Here is a 19,912-nt window from a genome sequence, read left to right on the forward strand (position 1 = left end):
ATCAGTGTCTTTATTTTTCTCCTTCAACAAATACTTGATAATACTTACTATGTACTAGGAGATTTCTGAGTCCTGAGGGTACAGATGAACTGCAAATAGTGGTTGAGTTCACTGTGGTCCACAGAATTAAAGTGACTTTTTAAAGATCACAATTGACTTTTTAAAGATCACAATGTCAGAGTCTAGATTAAAACCAGATCTCCTATTTGTAATAAATAGTTTTTGCCCATGGTCTTTTCCCCAGAAAGCTCCTTGGCTTCTTGTTTTCTTCATATTTCCCTCTGCTCTCAATTAGAAAGTAGCTCATGAACTACATTATTCCATTGTTATTACATATTACAATTTAGCCAAAGTACCATGAAAAACAAAGTGGAAAATGAGTGTGTGTATCCCCACTGGAAAGAACACGTGTGTGATATAGTTTGGATATATATCCCTACCCAAATATTACGTTGAATTATAATCCCCAGTGTTGGATGTGGGGCCTGAAGGGAGGTGATTAGGTCATGGTGGTGGATTTCTCATGAATGATTTAGTGCCATCTTCTTGGTACTGTTCTCACAACAGTGAGTTCTCAGAAAATCTGGTCGTTGAAAAGTGTATGGCATCTCTGCTCTCACTGTCTCCTGCTATGTGATGTGCTTGCTTTTCCTTTACCTTCTGCCATGATTGTAAGTTTCCTGAGGCTTCCTGAGAAGCCAAGCAGATGCCAGCGTAATGCTTCCTGTAAAGTCTGCAGAACTGCAATTCAACCTCTTTTCTTTATAAACCACCAAGTCTCAGGTATTTCTTTATAGTAGTGCAAGAACAGACTAACACAATGTGGTTACCTTTCCCTTATACTTTTTTGTTTGTTTAGAAATGTGATGGAAAACTGGTATTGTTTACTATCTCTAAGCCTTTTTGAAAAGATAAGAATTATTCTTTACTTTTCCTGTAGCAAGCTTTAGACTCTTTAGGGAGGTAAGGGAAAACCTGAGAGGTTCCCTTTCTGTGTGCTAAACCTCATCCTTCTATTAAAGATGCCATATTCTGAGATCAAGGGGCATCCAGGGTGTCTAGCCCAGGAAGAGTGGTGTGATCACTGAAAATGACATTAGTAACATTCACTCCTTTCACTTTCCCTTCCTATAGTACCTGAGGTGTAGCGTCTGACCTTGCGTGACTTAGAAGTCTGAGGTAAAAGCCTGTGGCTGCCCTATTTACATGGTCAGCATCACCATCCCATTTTGTGACAGCCCATTAGAGAGAGCTTGGGTGGTTTCTGAGGTTCCACTGGCAGGTCCTCTGATTTCCACCTCGATGCTCATCCAAATGCGTTCATGTTCCCAGCTTCTGGGGGCTTTGCTTTATTTTCCTTTATGTTGCTCAAGATTCAGTTGCAAAACCTGCTACCAGTATACCCCCCATTTCACTTTCTTCTTCTCTTGCTCCAGTGATTGCAGTACTTTAATACTCTCTTTTATATGGACATCACAAAATAACTCCTGAATATTTAATTTCTTAGCTCCCGTTTTGTTATCTCTACATGTCATTCTCCCTCCAAGACTTAAAAGAAGACTTGAAAAAACTTTGCTTTGTGAAATAGGGGTTTATATAAATATGCTAATATGCAACTTGCTTTTTGATTGCTTGGAAGGAATGCTGGAAGCCTGCACGGTGTGGAAGTCTGTGGTGCATGCCATGCTCATGGTACACCTGGTGGAAGTCTTTGTAAGAGTTATGACAAGTGCAAATGATTCATCTTTCAAGCAAGTTTCTCACAAGAGAAGCAAACTGCTAACTACGGAGGAGGCTAGAGTAAGCAACCTCTTAGAAATCTTAAGAACAAGGGCAACACAAGATTAGGATAGAGGAAAATAAAAACTAGAGGACATGGATTGCCAATCAGGTAATCCAAGTAACTACCATCCAGTCAATGAGAGACTTGGATGGCTAGAAAGCTGAAGGGCACTGCCTAACTTGGATAGTTAACACAAACTTAGCTCTGGCTAAAGTACTCAGGTATAGCCATTCTGCTCATTCTGTTAACCTACTCAGGTGTATATTCTACAGGATCCTTACAGTTTTGATAATAACACTTCTGTATATCCTGGTGAGTTTTTCTGCCTCCCAGCAAATGTCCTGTCTCCCTGAGCAGAGGGCAGCTTCTCTATAATAACCCCCTCCCAAATTTGCTTCTATCTTAATTCACATTTATGAATTAAGTTTCTTGTTTTATTTTTACTTTTGGTTTCATTTCTATTTCAAAGACAGGATTTTCTTTGAGCATGAGTAGTAATCATAGTAAATATGTACATTTTCCTTTATTTTTATCAACTATGTAATTAGGCTATATTTAACTGGAGAGGCTGACCTCTTTGCTACTTGGTGGTACATCACCACAAATGGCATCTTGCTAAAAGGAAAACTTTTAAGATTCCAGACTGAATGTCTTTATTTGCTTGCCCCACACACAAACTGACCAAAATGAAAAATGAGGTGTACCGTTTTTATCCCCAGAGCATAATGATATGAAACAATGTGCTTGTCATAATTTTTTTTTTTTTTTTTTTTGAGATGGAGTCTCGCTTTGTCACCCAGGCTGGAGTGCAGTGGCGCGATCTCGGCTTGCTGCAAGCTCCGCCTCCCAAGTTCACGCCATTCTCCTGCCTCAGCCTCCCGAGGAGCTAGGACTATAGGTGTCTGCCACCACACCCAGCTAATTTTTTTTCATATTTTTAGTAGACGGGGGTTTCACCGTGTTAGCCAGGATGGTCTCGATCTCGTGACCTTGTGATCCACCCACCTCAGCCTCCCAAGTCATAATAATTTTTTAAAAGAGAATGTGACTATGGTAGCTATTTGGAAATGTGTTTTGGGAGTTATCATGTCATCTTTTCTCTTTAACTTTCTAATTATAATAGCAACTCATGTTTATTTTAGGAAATGTTATGCCTGGATAAACAAAAGAAAAATTTAAGTCATCTAGAAATCTATTATCTGTTAGCATTTTGCATTGTCTTTCTAGTCACGTTTATGTTTACACATGCAACTTGTAAAAACAGGAGAAATAGGATCATACACATATCATTGTTTTGTACCCATGAATATATAATGAACCTCTTGTCATTCCCCACTAACTGTGATAGGAGCATTTCATTCTTCTATTGTATCTACCCACCATGTTGTTTTTAACAGTCCCTTATTATTGGACACTTGTTTCTCATTTTTTTTTTTTTTTTTTTTTACTGTTATCAGCAATGTCATGGTTAATATGCTCAGAGCTAAATCTTTGTTCACATTCTTAGGAGGTTTATAGAATATAAGAAATATATTTTACAATAGCCCTGGAGAACAGCTTAATAATTTTATGTTGGTATTTTAAAGAGCTAATTTAATATGTAGAAAAATGCTATCTCACTTCTTTGAGTTTCTTTGCTCACTAGTAAGGTTAAACACTTTCTCACTTTAAATGTTAAAGTGTAAGAGTTTATTTTCTTTTATTGCAGAAGGTTTGAAGGCATTTGTTTAAAATTATTTAATTTTCACTGTTATGATACCATATGACCTTCTTGTCATTGCTCATGACTTTAACCTTAGGAGGTTAATTGTTTGGATATAACAACTTTGTGTCATGAAAGAAAGAACAAGATTGCCAATTGTCTGAGCCATGGAAGACCTAACAGAAACTGTAGAAAGCAGTCCTTATGAGACAGAACTTTTTAATAGGTGTGTCAGCGTTTCTGGGCTTAGAAAAAAGTGCTGTTTCTTGGATATTTTAATTCAGTCTGCATTGGGCAGAGAGAAGTACAGAGTGGCCTTTCAATGTATTTTAAATTTAACAGTCTATAATTAGAAAACACTATTTGAGCTCTTATAACAAACTTTCAGTCTGAAAGCACCCATCTAAATTAGTGGGTCATTCCTCCCCACTCCTTTTCTCCCCCACCTCAGTCACATCTGCCATAGCCATATCCATGGACTCTGCTTCTGCAGTTTTCAGAGTTCAAACTTGTGGGTCACTGTTTCATGATATTAAATGGTATTAGTGGGGCTTACTCCCTCTCCTTACTCCCCTTATAAGATTACTTCATTGACTTCCTTTTCTTGAGAGGAACTGACATGTGATTCTTTAGGAACACAGCTTATCTTATAAAGTGGGAGTTAGTCAGTGAACAAATATTTATAACCCTCAATTCTGTGCCAGAAAGACAGCAGAGAATCTGACACATGTGATCCCTTCCCTCACAGAGCTTGCAGTCTGACTGGAAAGAGACAAGTAAATCTCTACAAATAATTGACCAAAGTTACAGTTAGCAAGCTGTTATGTCAGAGAAAAAGCAGAGAGTAGCGTGGAGCAAGGGAAAGGAAACCAAATGCGGTCTGGGAGGGTCAAAAAAGGCTTCTCCAAGAACGCACAGGAGTTAGTTATAAATGCCATCTCTTGCTGTCCTTCCTTACAGAATGCTACATTTAGTGTACATGAACCGCAAGGGAATTAATCTATTTTCTACTCTCTTTAGCAATACTCCCTAGGTATGCAAATGAAAATACATTGCTATAGTTCATTAACCACTATAAGATTAGTACCATTTTTGTCTGAAGAAAACATTAAAATAATTAGCCTTAAGAACAACATACTTTGCCAGATGGAGTGAAAAAGGCTGATAAATCACTGGGACATCAGCTTAGTCACAGGACTGTGTAATAGCTGTGGAAATTCAACTTTATCATGTCTTCCATGTACAATATGGGACCATCTGAAGAAACACAGGTCGTTTTCTAGCTAAGATTTGCACCGTATACTAATCATTTAAAGAAAAGTTATCTACTGTCCAATTTACAGTAAAACATGGCTTAAGCATAATAGCTTTTGTAATTCATGAAAGTTCTGTGTTTAACTGTTAGTTGGAGCCTGAAATGACTATGACTAATAGGAATATTCTTCCAAGTTCTTTAATCCCCTGAGATGATTATAGCTGTTCTTTAGCCAGACAATGACTCTGAAGTCCATTAAACTTAAAAACATGCTTCTAGGGGGAGTTGCTTTTCAATGCATCAGGTTACTTAGTGTTTTTATGTGGCTGTATTTTGGCCATCTCCTAATGTTGGAGAATTGGTTTCAGAGATCTGGAACTGTCTCCTCCTTAGCTCTGGTTATCAGAAGCATGGCAGAGGGAAATGGAAGTAAAAGATGGATTGGAGATTTCTGGTGCAGTTGTGAGCCGACCATCAGAGTTGTATATTTGTATCACATTGCCTTGTCTTCCTACTACAGAAATTCTAGAGAGTTATGCCTTGGGATTTATTGAGAAACACAGTGAAAAACTATCAAGTGACATCATATGGTGGTCTTCCCTGGTCTGCAGTATTGCTCATTGCCTCTTGTTTATAGGCCATATTAAAGCTAAGTGTCAGATGCTTTCTTTTTTCTCCTGAGGAACAAAATATGGTTCCCACTTGCCTTCCTCCTAACACATATGGAGATACATGCATTTTCTCTCTCTGAGTTTGGAAAATTTCTTCCCCTGTAGCTACAAAGGAGTTGAGAGCCAAATATGCAGCACAGTTTTAGTCATTTTGCAAGACTTAACTAGTATACTCTATTTTAATCATTTAACAAATACATCTAATGCTTATTATATACCAGGTGCTCTTTCTGATCTCTTTATTGGTATTAACTCCTTCGATTCTTTTTTCTCCATTTATTTCTGCTTTGATCTTTATTATTTCCTTCTACTAGTTTTGGATTTGTTCTTTTTTGGTTCCTTGAGGTACACCATTAGGTTATTTATTTGGAGTCTTTCTATGTTTTCGATGTGGGCGTATGGTGCTATAAGATTTCCTCAGTACTGCTTTTGCTATATCTGATAGGTTCTGATATGTTGTGTTTCTGTTTTCATTTATTTCGAGAAATGTTTAAATTTCCTTCTTAATTTCTTCATTGATTGTTCAGGAGCATGTTGTTTAATTTCCATACATTTGCACAGTTTCCAAAGTTCTTCTTGTTATTGATTTTTAGTTTTATTCCATTGGATTCAGAAAAGATGCTTTGATTTGATAGTGACTTTTTTGAATTTGTGGAGACTTGTTTTGTGGCCTAAGATATGGTCTGTTCTCGAGAATGTTCCATGTGCTGCTGAGAAGAATGTGTATTCTATAGCTGTTGGGTGAAATGTTGTGTAAATGTCTGTTATAAGTCTATTTGGTCTAGAGTATAGTTTGATTCCAATGTTTTTCTACCGATTTTCTGCATGGATGATCTGTCCATTGCCAAAAGTGGGGTGAAGTCCTCTACTATTATTGTATTGCAATCTGTCTGTCCCTTTAGATCTATTATTTGTTTTTATATAACCTTTGATCCTTTTAAGGACCTTGTTAAGTTAGTACTATTTATAGATGAGGGAACTAAGTCTCAGAGACATTAAGTATCATGCCTGGAGCCACAATACTTAATCGTGAAGTCATGCTAAGTGTGGAGTCGGCCTTCAGAATCCTTGTTCATAAACATCAAGCTTTGCTGCCTCTGCAGTGATTCGCTACCGGGAGCAGGTAGAACAATATTCAGTCCCAGGAGATAGTGTTCCCTCTTCCACTACACCTTGTGATCAAGAACCTCTCTCTGCCTCTCTGATTCTACATTAATCGTCTCACAGTAGTATTTTGCTGTTATATAATTTACTTTATTCCTTTGTGAAATTATATATTCTACATATACTTTAAAATAAATCATGAACTTATAAGATACTATTTAAAATGAATGTAGTCTTAATGTAACACCATGTTAAGATGTATACAGAAAGGGATTATAGAGTAGTAAGCTTGAATTTGTTTTGCATTCCAGTATCTACCCTTTTGCCCATTCTCCTTTTTGACAAGACCACACATTTTCAGCTTGACTAGATGAAAAGTGCTAGGTTTGGCTGTGTAACTGAATAAAATCTATAAGCTGACCATATTAGAAATATCATTAATACCATGCTCTAAACAATTGTAATTGTCCACAGACTTGAGTTAGAGCACAAAAGCAACTATCTGCTTTAATTTCATTTGCATGGAGTGAATGGGGATGGTAGGTGGAGTCGAGAGAGGGTAATAACTGGAGAAAGGTTCCAAGTGAAACAAGAAAACATCCTCCAAGGATCAGGTGATCTTTCCAGAGGGATAAACATGTCCCACAGGGAGTGTAGTATACAGTATCTTAAGTGTAAACTGCTTATCCCTTTTAATGGGGTCTAGTAATGTTTACTGGAATATAGCATTTTGGGCCACTTGAAGTTTATTTCATCTGTTCACAGCATTTCAGATATTCTTTTGTTCTTCTATTTTTACAACAGTTTTGCTGAGATATAATTCACATACCATAAAACTGGCCTTTTCAAATTGTACAAATCAGTAGTTTTTGGTATATTCAGAGTTGTGCAACCAACCCCACTATTTAATTCTAGAATATTTACAACACTCCAAAAAGAAACCCTATACCCATTAGCATTCACTTTCCCTTCTCTTCGTCCCCCAGCCCTTGGCAACCACAAATCTGTCTTTATGGATTTGCCTATTCTGCACATTTCATGTAAATGGGATCATATAACATGTGGTCTTTGTGACTGGTTTCTTTCACTTAGAATAATGTTGTCAGGATTCATTCATGCTATAGTGTGTATCACTACTTTATTCTTTTCCATTGCTCAGTAATATTATATGGGTTTGCCACATTTTATTTATCCATTTAATAGTTGATGGACATTTGGGTTGTTTCCACTTTGGGGCCATTATGAATAATGCTGTTATGAATATTTGTGTACAGTTTTTGCTTGGACTGGTGTTTTCATTTTTCTTGAGTATATACCTAAGAGTGACACATTTGTTCTTGAGTTTCTTCCAAGAGTTGAGTATTTTTTATTAAGATGGGATCTCAACTAAAAATCAATTTCTGGTTGCAGATGAGTGTACATCCTGCAGTTGTTAAACACAGATTTTAATGAAATTTGTTAGGTAGTTAAAAGATATATATATATATATATATACACATATATATATATATATATGCGCGCTACCAAATCATATACATATATGCACTGTTGGGTAGTCTCAGGCTGTATTCTTTGGATATTCATATTGTGGTTCTATGAACTGCAGACCTCTGGCAGTGGCCTATATTTTGCTTCCATCCACAGGGCAAATTTCAGCTACTTAAAAATCCATTGAAAGACTGCAGCAACTGTATGTATTTCAAAGCAAATCTTCTACCATTTAGTAGGTGGCAGATTATGCACAGCACATCAACCTAAGTTTCTGTGACACTTAGTTTGCCCTTTATGTACATAGTCCTTCTACTGTCCTATAAAGCCCTCTGTACTCTTCTTCCCTTCTCTATGCCTAATTCACAATACTCTAGCCGTGCTTGCCTTTCTGTTCTTTTTAAACCTTCCTGGCTCATTCCTGCCTCAGGGCCTCTGGATGAGCCGCTCCCTCTGCCTGGCTTACTCTTCTTTTGCAGCTGCCCCCGCCCCATCCTCAACCCTTATTAAGTCTTAAATATCTCCTCAGAAAGGCTTCCCTGACCGCTTGCTCTACATCAACCACACCAGCCTTGCCCTGACTCTGACTTTTTTGAGCATTGACTGGTCTTGTTTATCTGTGTGTTCCTGTGTTAGAACATGAACATCAGGAGGGAAGGGAATCTGCCTGCCTGCGCTACTCCAACTTTAAATAGGGGCTGGCAGGTGGTAAATATTAGTGGAATGAATGGCTGAGTTGTTCTTCTTGTCCTGAAATGTCAGTACCTGTCAGAGCCAGTGTTTTCCTGGCAAATCTCCTGGAGGGTCAGTATTGGAGAGCTCTAGGAGGGTAGCATCAGAGGGCTCTTCATTTCACCTCCTCCCCCAGAAAACTAGCAAAACATAGCATCAAAGCCTCATTCTCATTTAATCTCTGACTTTTTCTTCCCCTAGAGCTGTCATCCTGTGGCCCTATAACACTCTGCTCCAAAAGGATCTGCCAGAGACTAGGAGTGTTGACTGCTGCAAGGACCAAGGTGGGAATTACTGTGCTACCATCTGGAAACAGTAGGTTTGGTAGGTTTGGTGCTTCCTGCTGCTATAGCATGAGTCTAACTTGCATCATCTGAAGGTTGGCTGTCTGTCAGTTATCCTGCAGCTTTGCTGCTATCTTCCCTTCTCTGGTTAAGACATTTCATAAATGTCTTAACTCTGAGAATTTTAATTTTATCCTCAGGAGAGTCTTAAATTTCAAGCTCTTTCAGGTGAATGGATGTTTTCTCAGTCTTGGACTGCCGTTTTAAATGACAGCCAGAGAAATAGAGGTAACCCCAAAACTTCCTAACCTGTTTGCATTACTGCCAGAAGAGAGCACTCAATCAACTCTCTCAACCATGCCTTAAGAAAACAGAAAATCTTCAAAGAAATATCAGCCAGCCATGCACCTTTTAGCAACAGTACTGAAATTACTAGCAAAGTTATTCTGTTTTTTGTAGTTATCTAAACCAAAATTAAAGAGCTGTGGTAGTTATACCCATTCTATGCCCACTGAGGAGGAAGAGGTTTTGCTTGCTGTGGTTGAAGCAGTACAACTCAATTCACTGCCTAGAGTACTTTGAATTTTATTTCAAGTACAATTTTATTATTGAAAATAAAAATAGTTGCATTTGTCGGTACAAAAGATTTTCTCTTTTCTTGCGATATCTCTGGGCACCTTAAGACTAGGGTTCATTTGACCCTGATGATAGCTGTTTTGGTTTTTTTTTACTTTTTATCATTGCTGTTTAGTGCGGTGTTTGCCTAAAAAGATTTTTACCCCAAGATAGACACCAGGGCTGTGTAATCCCAAATTATTTAAAATAAATATTTGTGAGTAGTTAGTATTATTGAGCACAGTATTCTATAACATTATTTGTCTTCTGTGAAGTTCACAATAATTCTAGGAATGTTGCTAAGGTTAGAATGCCTATTTTGCGCTGGTACTAGGAATGGCAGCTATTTCTAAATATTTGACACCGTTTTGATATCTTTCCCTTTGTCTGGTGATGGTGTCTGTCTCATTGAAGCTGAGTGAAGAAAAGAATTCATTTATTCAACAAATACTTACTGAACGCTTTCTGTGTGCCAGGCATTCTTTTCAGTGTTGCAAATGAGGCAGTGAACAAAACAAAATTCTTTCATGAGCTTTAAAAAATATCTTGAATATCCTCAGTCAACAAACCAGAGCAGGGAGACACGGAGGACTCGCCTCACTCTCAGGTATTCCGGGGAAACCCCCTTCAGGATGGCAGATGGACACAGGCAGGAAAGGAGAGAGTGGAACCCTGATTTGGAAAATAAAGCAGTCTTATGTTCTAATTTAATCACTGCAGAATTTTAGAAGTGTGTTAAAATAATAAACCAAAAAAAAAAAAATGTGCTAGGTTGATATAACTTGGGCTTGAAAAATAAAGGATTACTGTTTTGTTTTTTTTTTCCTTTTCAATGTCCCACACACTTGATGTAAGGATTACTTTTTAAGTGTACCATTTTCGTACATTTCGCATTCAGTCTGCCCAAATTCTGCCTCCACCATCCTCTCAGCCTCTGTCAATGTCTAATGCATCCTTCGAATTTCTTTATGCATAAAGCAGCAAATAGGAATATTCCTATTTGCCCCCTTCATAACATAAAAGATAGCATACTATATTTCTCTGCAATGTATGCTTTTTTTCCTTACAATATATGGAGGAGGATTTAATAAGCGAGTACTAAGACACTTTCCTCATTCTTGTTTTAAAGCAGTTACAGAATAACAGAGTCCATTTATGGATGTTCCACAGTTAAAATAGCGATCTATTGATGTACAACATTCGGGTTGTGGCCAACTGTTTGCTCTTAAACAATACTACAGTAAGTAACTGTATGTAGGTTATTTTGCATGTAGGCAATATATCTATATAAACTTGTAAAGTAGAATTGCAGGTCATAAGGTATATGTGTAATTTTAATAGATATCATTAAATTGCCTCTCTGAGAGGAAGGTTTTCTTTTCTTTTTTTTTTGAGGCGGAGCCTCTCTCTGTTACCTAGGCTGGAGTACAGTGGCACAATCTCAGCTCACTACAATCTCTGCCTTCTGGGTTTAAGCAATTCTCCTGCCTCAGCCTCCCAAATAGCTAGGATTACAGGCACCCACCACTGCGCCCAGCTAATTTTTGTATTTTTAGTAAAGATGGGGTTTCGCCATCTTGGCCGGGCTGGTTTGAACTCCTGACCTCAGATGATCCGCCTGCCTTGGCCTCCCAAAGTGCTGGGATTGCAGGCATGAGCCACCACGCCTGGACAAGGTTTTCTTACTACATGTCTACTAGAAACCTGTGAGAGTACCTGCTATCATCCGCGTCTGGATATTTTGCCAATTCTCATAGCTTAAATGCCAGACCGGGTTGGGTGCCTTGGCAATGTGTTCTTATAGCATCTTGAACTTTCAATTATCTAAACATTTATTTCCCTGTGTGATAATGATTTGTTTGTTTCTCCAACTAGACTGCAAGCTTTGTGAGGCCAGGGACTAGGTCAGTCTCCTTCACCTGGCCATAACAGACATTCACGTGTCTAATGAAGCTTAAATACATTTTCAAAAGATGAGACAATTAGTGGTAATTTAGCTCTCAGGTTATATAAATGCAGTAAACTGGCTTGCTGTCATAGATGGGGCTCTACTGCTCTTTAATTATTAGAAATCTTCAGTTACAGCATGGAAACAAACATTCTTCTTTTACTGAAATTTATATTAAGCAGGTAGTCAGCAACAAATTCATGAGGTTAAATCCTCAGTTATCTGCTGGCAATTTGATTTCCCAAGTCCTAGACTCGATTTTGAGAGTCTGAAGAATAGAAAGCTTTGTATTTCCGGTTATGTGCATGAGCCAAAACATTTCACAGGGCTTCAGGAGGTCCACCTATCAACTACGAACCCCAGAGTGGGAAAACCTGCTTGAGAGACATGGTTAAGGACTTGGAAATATTTTGGAGAGTGATTCAACCCCCTTATTTCTTGCCACTAGTAATTGCAGTCTACAGTCAGCCAGTTCTAGATAATGAGAGTATTCTTTTCTTAAGTCTGTTCTGGACTTTGTCTGGTGGAATTCAAGAATTTTTTAATATGGAAAGATTTTTTTCCTTAAATATGCCTTTCAAAAAGAAAAATATTTTGGAGGAGATAAAGGATTAACATATACTTAAGTTGAAAACCTTTGCTAAGTAAACTCATACCCATTTTATAGTTGTTAAAGTGAAGTAATTCATATCTATTTGATTTTTAATAGTTCTTATGAATATCAGGCATACTGAAACCCCAAGGTTAGGATGAATATTATTGGATGAAAGGAAGAAAAAATAAAATTTTCTAAACAATTTTTGTGTCCTCCTGTCCATAAACATTAAATAAACCTAGAACTCAGGACTTTTCCACTAAGATTAGGAGTAACATTTAAACATACCCTTACATCTTATTTTCTTGTTTCTATAGCAGGCATGTCCTCTGACAAGAAGAGCAAAAACGAAAGAACAACAGAAACCCCAGTATTGGGGCGGTGGCGGGGCAGCTTTTTTAAAACCACTTTTCCTCCTCTGAATATTTAACGCATAGAAATGACTGGGAAAGTAGCGGAGACATAAAATAATAGAGGAAAAGCCATAACTGTCAGAGAATGTATAATGGAATGCAAGCCCAGAGTGTTTCGTTCTAGACTTTTGGCTCTTAGAGTAACCCAGGCACACATGCTAACTTAAATTTGAAGATGAAGGTTAGTAAGGTGACTTTAGCCAGCTTTGCTATATATTTGTATTCATGACGGTATTGGAGGGTGAACGTCCTTGATTCTGAAGCTACTTATATTGCGGTAATCAATTCTTGTTATCAAAAAAAGGGACAGATATGTGAATATGTGGGAGAACTAATTCTTTTAGGGATGATAAGTAATTTCCATGATACCATGTAACTCCTTTCCCTTTTATACGTAAGAACCCTGTAATTAGCTTTGTCTTAAAAGTTTTTTTTCAAAACTCTATAGGAAAAAGAGTAGCCTATATTTCAGCTACAAAGAATCTGTTGATTCTCTGTACAGCATAGTGCCTTTTGAATACTCCTGACTTAAAGAGAATGACTGAAGGGGCCTCTAACAACAGTGAGAAAGTGGAAAGAACAGTGTCAAGTTTAAGCACTAAGCAGTCTAGTGTTGGGAGGATGTTGTGCGAATAGATACCTGCCTTGTGTCTGACTGTACCTGTGCCTGAGTTGTCTTCATCCTGCCAAACACAGACAAGTTACTAGGCAACAAGAGTGATTCAGATGCTCTGAACACCTCACTGAATGAAATGTCTAACCACGATGTTTCCAGGAAATGCCTCCTCTATAAGTCACTGGGTAGTCTGATAAACATTTGCACGTGCTTTGAGGTCAAGTGACCTAGAGCTTCTAGCCTGTGTGTTATAAGGTGGGGCCAGCTAATGTTTGAAAGAATGCCACCTTACTGGGCAAACATGGATAGTTTGCTTGTTCCTACGTGGTAACTATGAGGAGGAAGGGTTGGGAACAGGGCTGGGAGAAGTGCAGTCTCTCCCCAAAAGAACTCACCAGGATGGAAATCCATTGCCCTTAGGTCACATCTCTAATTGTAAAAATAGCCCAAGATCCCAGAAAATCACAACATAGCATAGTTATCCAGGAGCCTGGACTCAGATGCATTCAAATCCTACCTCTGTCACTTGTTAGATTTCTAACTTCTCATACCTCAGATAGGGGCGATTGTACCCCATATAGTAGTTGTGTGTATTAATGTTAGTATTTGGGAAACACTAGAACTAGTATCTGTCATAAACTCTGGGAATGCATTAGCTTGCCCGCCATGCTTTACATAGCTCCTTGAGAGGTGGGGGCTGAATTGTGAAGAAATGAAGAAAAAGAGAAGTGAGGTCTTTTCCAAGGATGTATTTATTCTTTTATGATTTCCAGGACTGCAATCATAGAAATTTTAACCATAAATCATTTAAGGAATCTCTTGAAGGTCTTTCAGCACTACATAGTTTGAGAATTATGTATCAAAAAATGACCTCAGGGCTATGCAGTGGAAAGGCCGTGCGCTCATGGAGCATTGCTTTAGGGTTTCCAGTGGATATGTAATGCTCTGAAGCTAGATATGGATTTTTGCTTTACTGTTTTTCCCTCCCATTATATCCCCCTTTTTATACAAGTTATTTTATAATAAAAATGCAATCACAGAAAGTAAACCACAGTAACATGAAATTTTGGGGCTCTGCGTCACATATGGAAACCATAATTATACAGACACATTAGTGACTCATTTAGGAAAAGAAAGGTACCTGAAGCTCTCTGGGAAAGAGTAAGATAATTCTGGTGTCTTTGAGTGTGTGGGCTGCCACATTCATTCAGCTGCTATTCTAGGGCTGGGCTGCAAGTTCTTGGCTAGTGGCCAGGAACACCAACACAAACAGGACATGGACTCTGTCCTTGCAGCTCATAACCAGCAGAGGAGATAGCCCTGTGTAAGCAGTGAGCTTTAAAACCCTGTGCTGGGCTGAAGAGATGTGTAGGATCATAGGTATGGGGAGAAAGCCAATGACATTCAATCTCAATCTGATCTTTAAGAGTTCTAATTTTGTTTGAATTTATTTTTGGAAAGGAAATCAGAATGTTAGAGAATTGTGTTGGGAATGTGTCACCACATGCCAGGCTAGTGGCTCTGCAGTTCCTGAGCAGTGTTTTGTAGTAGTGACTAAACCCTGCTCTGAGAAAGTGATGACATTAGGAGATGCAACAGAGAGTAAAAGTAGTTGGAACCTTTCTTCCTGAACTTGCAGTCTCTCTCTCTGGTTCTGTCTTTGCTGACTGAGAGATGGTGGTGTTTCCCAAGGAAGTAGTTGGCCTGAAAGTCAAAGGGATGAAAAGGATTGGTGAGTGACTCTCAGGGTTGCCTCAAAAGCCAGTCATAATAGTTAATTTGAATTAGGTAGAAACTCTGGTCAGTTGTACAACATAAGTACGTGATGTTTTATTCAATAGCCATAAAGATTTCTTTTAAAATATGTGTTTTGTTGTTGTTGTTTGTTTTTTTTTTTTTTTTTTTTTTTTTTTGGAGATGGAGTCTCACTCTGTTGCCCAGGCTGGAGTGCAGTGGCTGAGTGGCCGGATCTCAGCTCATTGCAAGCTCCGCCTCCCAGGTTTATGCCATTCTCCTGCCTCAGCCTCCTGAGTAGCTGGGACTATAGGCACCTGCGACCACACCCGGCTAGTTTTTTGTATTTTTTAGTAGAGACGGGGTTTCACCATATTAGCCAGGATGGTCTTGATCTCCTGACCTTGTGATCCGCCCATCTCGGCCTCCCAAAACGCTGGGATTACAGGCTTGAGCAACCGCGCCCGGCCTAAAATATGTGTTTTTAATTGACAAAAATTGTATATAATAAGGTGTATAACATATAATGATTTATTTATTGCCAACATAATGGCCTCCTGACTTAAGGTTAACTTTTCAATCTCTATAAAAAGTAAAGGAGAAAGCCCGTTCAACTATAACATTTCCCAGCTTTCCTTGAAGTCACAATATATAAAGTGCTTCACTGAATTTAATGTTGAAGGTAGAATCCCTGTTTTATATGCAGTCTTATGCCTTGAATAACTTTCTGTAAGTGTATGTTGGTTTGGGGAAAATGCATTTAAGTTTGGTTTATTTTATAAAGAGCCCAGAGGTGTTTCTATTTTATTACAATTTACGTGAATTTAGATTCTCCATCTTTCATCAGATATCTTTATGTTACTTGGTGGAAAACTGTATTAACATTATTCGTAAAATATCACTGAACAAACATAACATTTTCAAAAGCAGCCATAAATAATGTCTCAAGTGATTCAAATAAAAAAGCTTCGATAGAATTCATGTTGTTTACATTTGTTTGTTCCAAAAAGCATTTGAGATAGGAATTTATAGTTTTAATTAACAAAATTCTAAGACATAATCAGCTGCTTTCTCAAAGCTATCTGGCTTAGGAGTGTATGTCATGTATGATGTTAAAACTGGAATAGTCTGCAACCCAGAACAAAATATACAATCTGGGATTGCTAATCTGTTACAATAGAGGTCTCATCTAGCTTAATACTGTAAATTGTCTACCTTTAAACATGAATGCTAATGGAATTTATAGTCCAACTTTAAATCAAAATATGCAATTTCAGATTACTTGGGTTACTATTATATTTCAATTTTAGGTATTTTGGAAAAGGACTTTTAAAGCACCAACTATTTATAAATACTAACCAGTTTATACTAATTGTTATTATATTATTTCCTAATTTTGAATCTGCATCTGTATAATGGTCAGTTAGCATTATAAAGCATAATACTTTATTCTTTCCTGTTGGCCTCTGAGCTCACCCAATAACTTTTCCATTGTTTACCTTCTAATTAACGTCTCTTGTTCTAGAGAATATGACCTTTACCTACAACTTTATAAAATTATTTTCATTCTCTTTAATGCCTTATTTCTTCTCTAATAAACCTGAATCAGGAGCTCTCTTCATTAAGATCTTATTTAATTGGTTTCAGTCCTGGTGGAAGCCTCCCCTGCACCCCCATAGTCTCCTCTTGTTCCATTCAGATGCTTTAAGTAGTGACTAGAACCTAATGGGTGATTCTTCTATGAATGTATTTTCCTTTTCATGTGGCTTATTCTAACTGTGTGATTGCCACAAGAAATAAAAGTATAAGATCAACTATGATATGCCAATGGCCAATCATTTAGCATAGCCCCTTATTTGAGAATGTGATAGGGGTAGGACAGAAGAAACTAAGAACCTGGGAGATTGCATTAATTCTCATCAAGTGGCAGAGTCAGGTTAGAACCTGGATTTTCGGATTCTAAGATGTTACAATGTACACTTGACCTGTGTTTAATTTGCTTCTGAGATTAGCAAGGGCATGTTGTAGGGGCCATGGTTATTGAATAAACTTTTGTTATTTATTAATAGTAAATTCATATGGATATGTTATCCACAAATTATCTGCATCAAGCTAAATAAAAATACCAAGTTAAAAAAAGACTCTTGGCTGGGCATGGTGGCTCACACCTGTAATCCCAGCACTTTGGGAGGCCGAGGCAGGTGGATCACCTGAGGTTAGGAGTTGGAGACCAGCCTGGCTAACACGGCAAAACCCTGTCTCTATTAAAAACAGAAAAATTAACCGGGCGTGGTGGTATGCACCTGTAATCCTAGCTACTCAGGAAGCTGAGGCAGGAGAATCACTTGAACCTGAGAAGCGGAGGTTGCAGTGAGCTGAGATCAAGCCATTGCACTCCAACCTGGGCAACAAGAGTGAAGCTCTGTCTCAAAAAAAAAAAAAAAAAAAAAAAAAAAAGTGTTTGAGAAATATTGATTTCTTATATGATGGGACCAATCTCATGGTGGTGTTCTGAGCACTAGATCATATGATGGTTAGTATATTCTTTATCAGTAAATTACCTTACCCTACTTCTTTTCTTTCTGTGAGACATGGGATTTTTATTTACCTTTTTAAACTTTCTTTGGTGAGGTCACTAACATATCTTTTATTTCTCTTTCTTTTTATATAATGATATATTTTTATATGGCCAAGAGTCGTAGAAATCTGTAAAGTAATGGTGTTACACTGAGAAAACTACAACCCAAGATTGCAAATTACTGACCCAGGATTAATCATGACTTGTTTGTGGCCAAATTGAGAGAAAGATTCTGGTCTCTTCTGATCCAGGGCTTTGTCATGGCACTATCAGTTTTTAAACTTCTTCAGCCATGGAACCCATATTTCAGGTGAGATTTTGGGCAACCCTTCTAACATAGAAAGAAAAGCAGAGCTCCTCAAGTTGAAAGGAGATGGAGGCCTAAAGACATATGCACATGGTCTCCCCAAGACTCTCTGTACTGTAATATACTGCTCTCAACATAGTTCACAACACAGATGAAGGGTTTACTCCTTCTCTCCTCCTCCAAGTATGGTCTAGTTCTTTTCTGGAGCATTTCTGTCCCCTATATCTGAAATGAACGTAATTGGAAAGGTTGGAGGAGATACTGACCCAGCCTGGGAATTACATTTATAAATGCAATGCCAGTCTTCCCAGTTGATTCTGGAACATTTTTCCTGTGTGTCAAGAGGAAGCAGCGGGAGAGATGTTGCTATGAGAATCCACTGATGTTTGATGTTGGTTCTTCTGACATAGCAGGGCTGTGCTATCCCATTTCCTTTTCTTTGCTGTAGAATTCACCCTGAAGGTGTGTGCTCATTTGTGATGCTTTTCCCAAGGAGGGGTAGAACAGCCTGCCGAGTCAGAGCTACCAAAATACCAAATGCTGGTTTCACTGCTTACTAGCTGGTGACCTTGGGCAATTCACTTAATATCTCTGTGCTCATCTGTAAAATATGGGTAATAATATTTAACCTCATAGAGTTGTGGGGAAGATTAAATAAGATAACCAAAGCATTTAGAACTATAGTGTTTGGGCAATAGTAAGTACTTCTGAGTGTTAGCTATAGCTCTTATTCTTAAGTCTAGGCTATATACATTTATTTTTTATTTTTTTACATGGAACACTTCACAAATTTGTGTTATTACCCTTGTGTGGGGGCCATGCTAATATCTGTATCATTCCAATTTTAGTGTATGTGCTGCCGAGTCAAGCACAGGCTATATAAATTTAAATCATTAATAGGATACATGGTCAAAATTTTTAAACACTTGGAAAATATTCCAATCTAGTGGTTGAAGTGAAATAAAAATATATTTTTGGCAGAGGAATATAGCATGATAGTGATAAAGTCCAATTAGCTTTGCATGATCACAATGTTGATGAAATTGTTTAAAGAGTATATTTTTAAATACTTTTCCAAATAAAAGCTTAAAATAACAACAAAGCCACAATATAATAATCACTTGGGTTTGCAATATAAATTAGATTGTTAAAGGCTTGGAGACATTTTCACTTTTACTTAGTTTTGCATGATTTTATTGTAGGTAAGGAAAGCTGCACAAAGTGGTCAACCAACATTTCCTAGAAAACTCTTTTTGACAGTTGATCTTCAAATTAAGGTTTCTGATTGCACTTCAGTAAAAACCTCTGCAAAGAAAGTGTGTATTTAGGCCGTTATCTGTTGAAGAGCAATAATGCCCTTGATGAGTGCATTCTTGTTCTTAAAGTTGCTGCCAACCAGGTGCGGTGGCTCTTGCCTGTAATCCCAGCACTTTGGGAGGCCGAGGCGGGTGGATCACCTGAGGTCGGGAGTTTGAGACCAGCCTGGCCAACATGGTAAAACCCTGTCTCTACCAAAAATACAAAAATTAGCTGAGCATTGTGGTGGACGCCTATAATCCTAGCTACTCGGGAGGCTGAGGCACAAGAATTTTTTGAACCTGGGAGAAGGAGGTTGTAGTGAGCTGAGATCGTGCCACTGCACTCCAGCCTGGGCGACAGAGTGAGACTTTGTCTCAGAAAAAAAAAAAAAAAAGCTGTCATTTTCAGAATAAAATGAAGCCTTTTTCTGCTCCTGTAACCACAGGATCCTGGAGCCCCATTTTGGAATTAGGATTTTCTTTTTCCACTATCCTTTTTGTACCTGTGTTTATCACATCCAGATATATTTCACATGTGAAAGCTTTATGATTATTGAATATTACATTCAAGTAATTTTGTGTATTTTCTTACTATTGACAGCCTTTGAACAAGTCTGATTTGCACTTACAGAACACTATTTTAAAGAGATTTGTATAATCGTGCATGAATATAGGTCAAAAGGTAGACGTAAAGAATAGTAGCCATACCATGAACATGTTGGGCACAAACCACCCAAGAGGGGAAGGTTGGTTTCTTAAGAAGCAGAATGTTATAAATTGGTGTTTCTT

The 19,912-nt window shown here is 37.9% G+C and overlaps 1 protein-coding gene and 1 non-coding gene across 4 annotated transcripts in view; one reads left to right on the top strand and one right to left on the bottom strand.

Annotated features, from left to right (window-relative positions):
* The window catches only part of SGMS2 (sphingomyelin synthase 2), a 90,973-nt gene that overhangs the window by 24,162 nt on the left and 46,899 nt on the right, over window positions 1-19,912 (top strand). The window contains exon 2 of one of the 3 annotated variants that reach the window (XM_037990655.2): window positions 8,937-9,059. The gene's annotated coding sequence lies outside the window, so the exon portion shown is untranslated. The remainder of the gene's footprint in view (window positions 1-8,936; window positions 9,060-19,912) is intronic. The other 2 variants (XM_037990657.2, XM_037990666.2) reach the window with 2 other exon arrangements.
* LOC119623998 (U6 spliceosomal RNA) lies at window positions 18,593-18,697 on the bottom strand. Its single transcript, XR_005240094.1, has one exon. It is a non-coding gene; the product is annotated as a U6 spliceosomal RNA (small nuclear RNA).

Source organism: Chlorocebus sabaeus, chromosome 7, assembly GCF_047675955.1.
Source record: "Chlorocebus sabaeus isolate Y175 chromosome 7, mChlSab1.0.hap1, whole genome shotgun sequence".
In the NCBI taxonomy this organism is placed as follows: domain Eukaryota; kingdom Metazoa; phylum Chordata; class Mammalia; order Primates; family Cercopithecidae; genus Chlorocebus; species Chlorocebus sabaeus.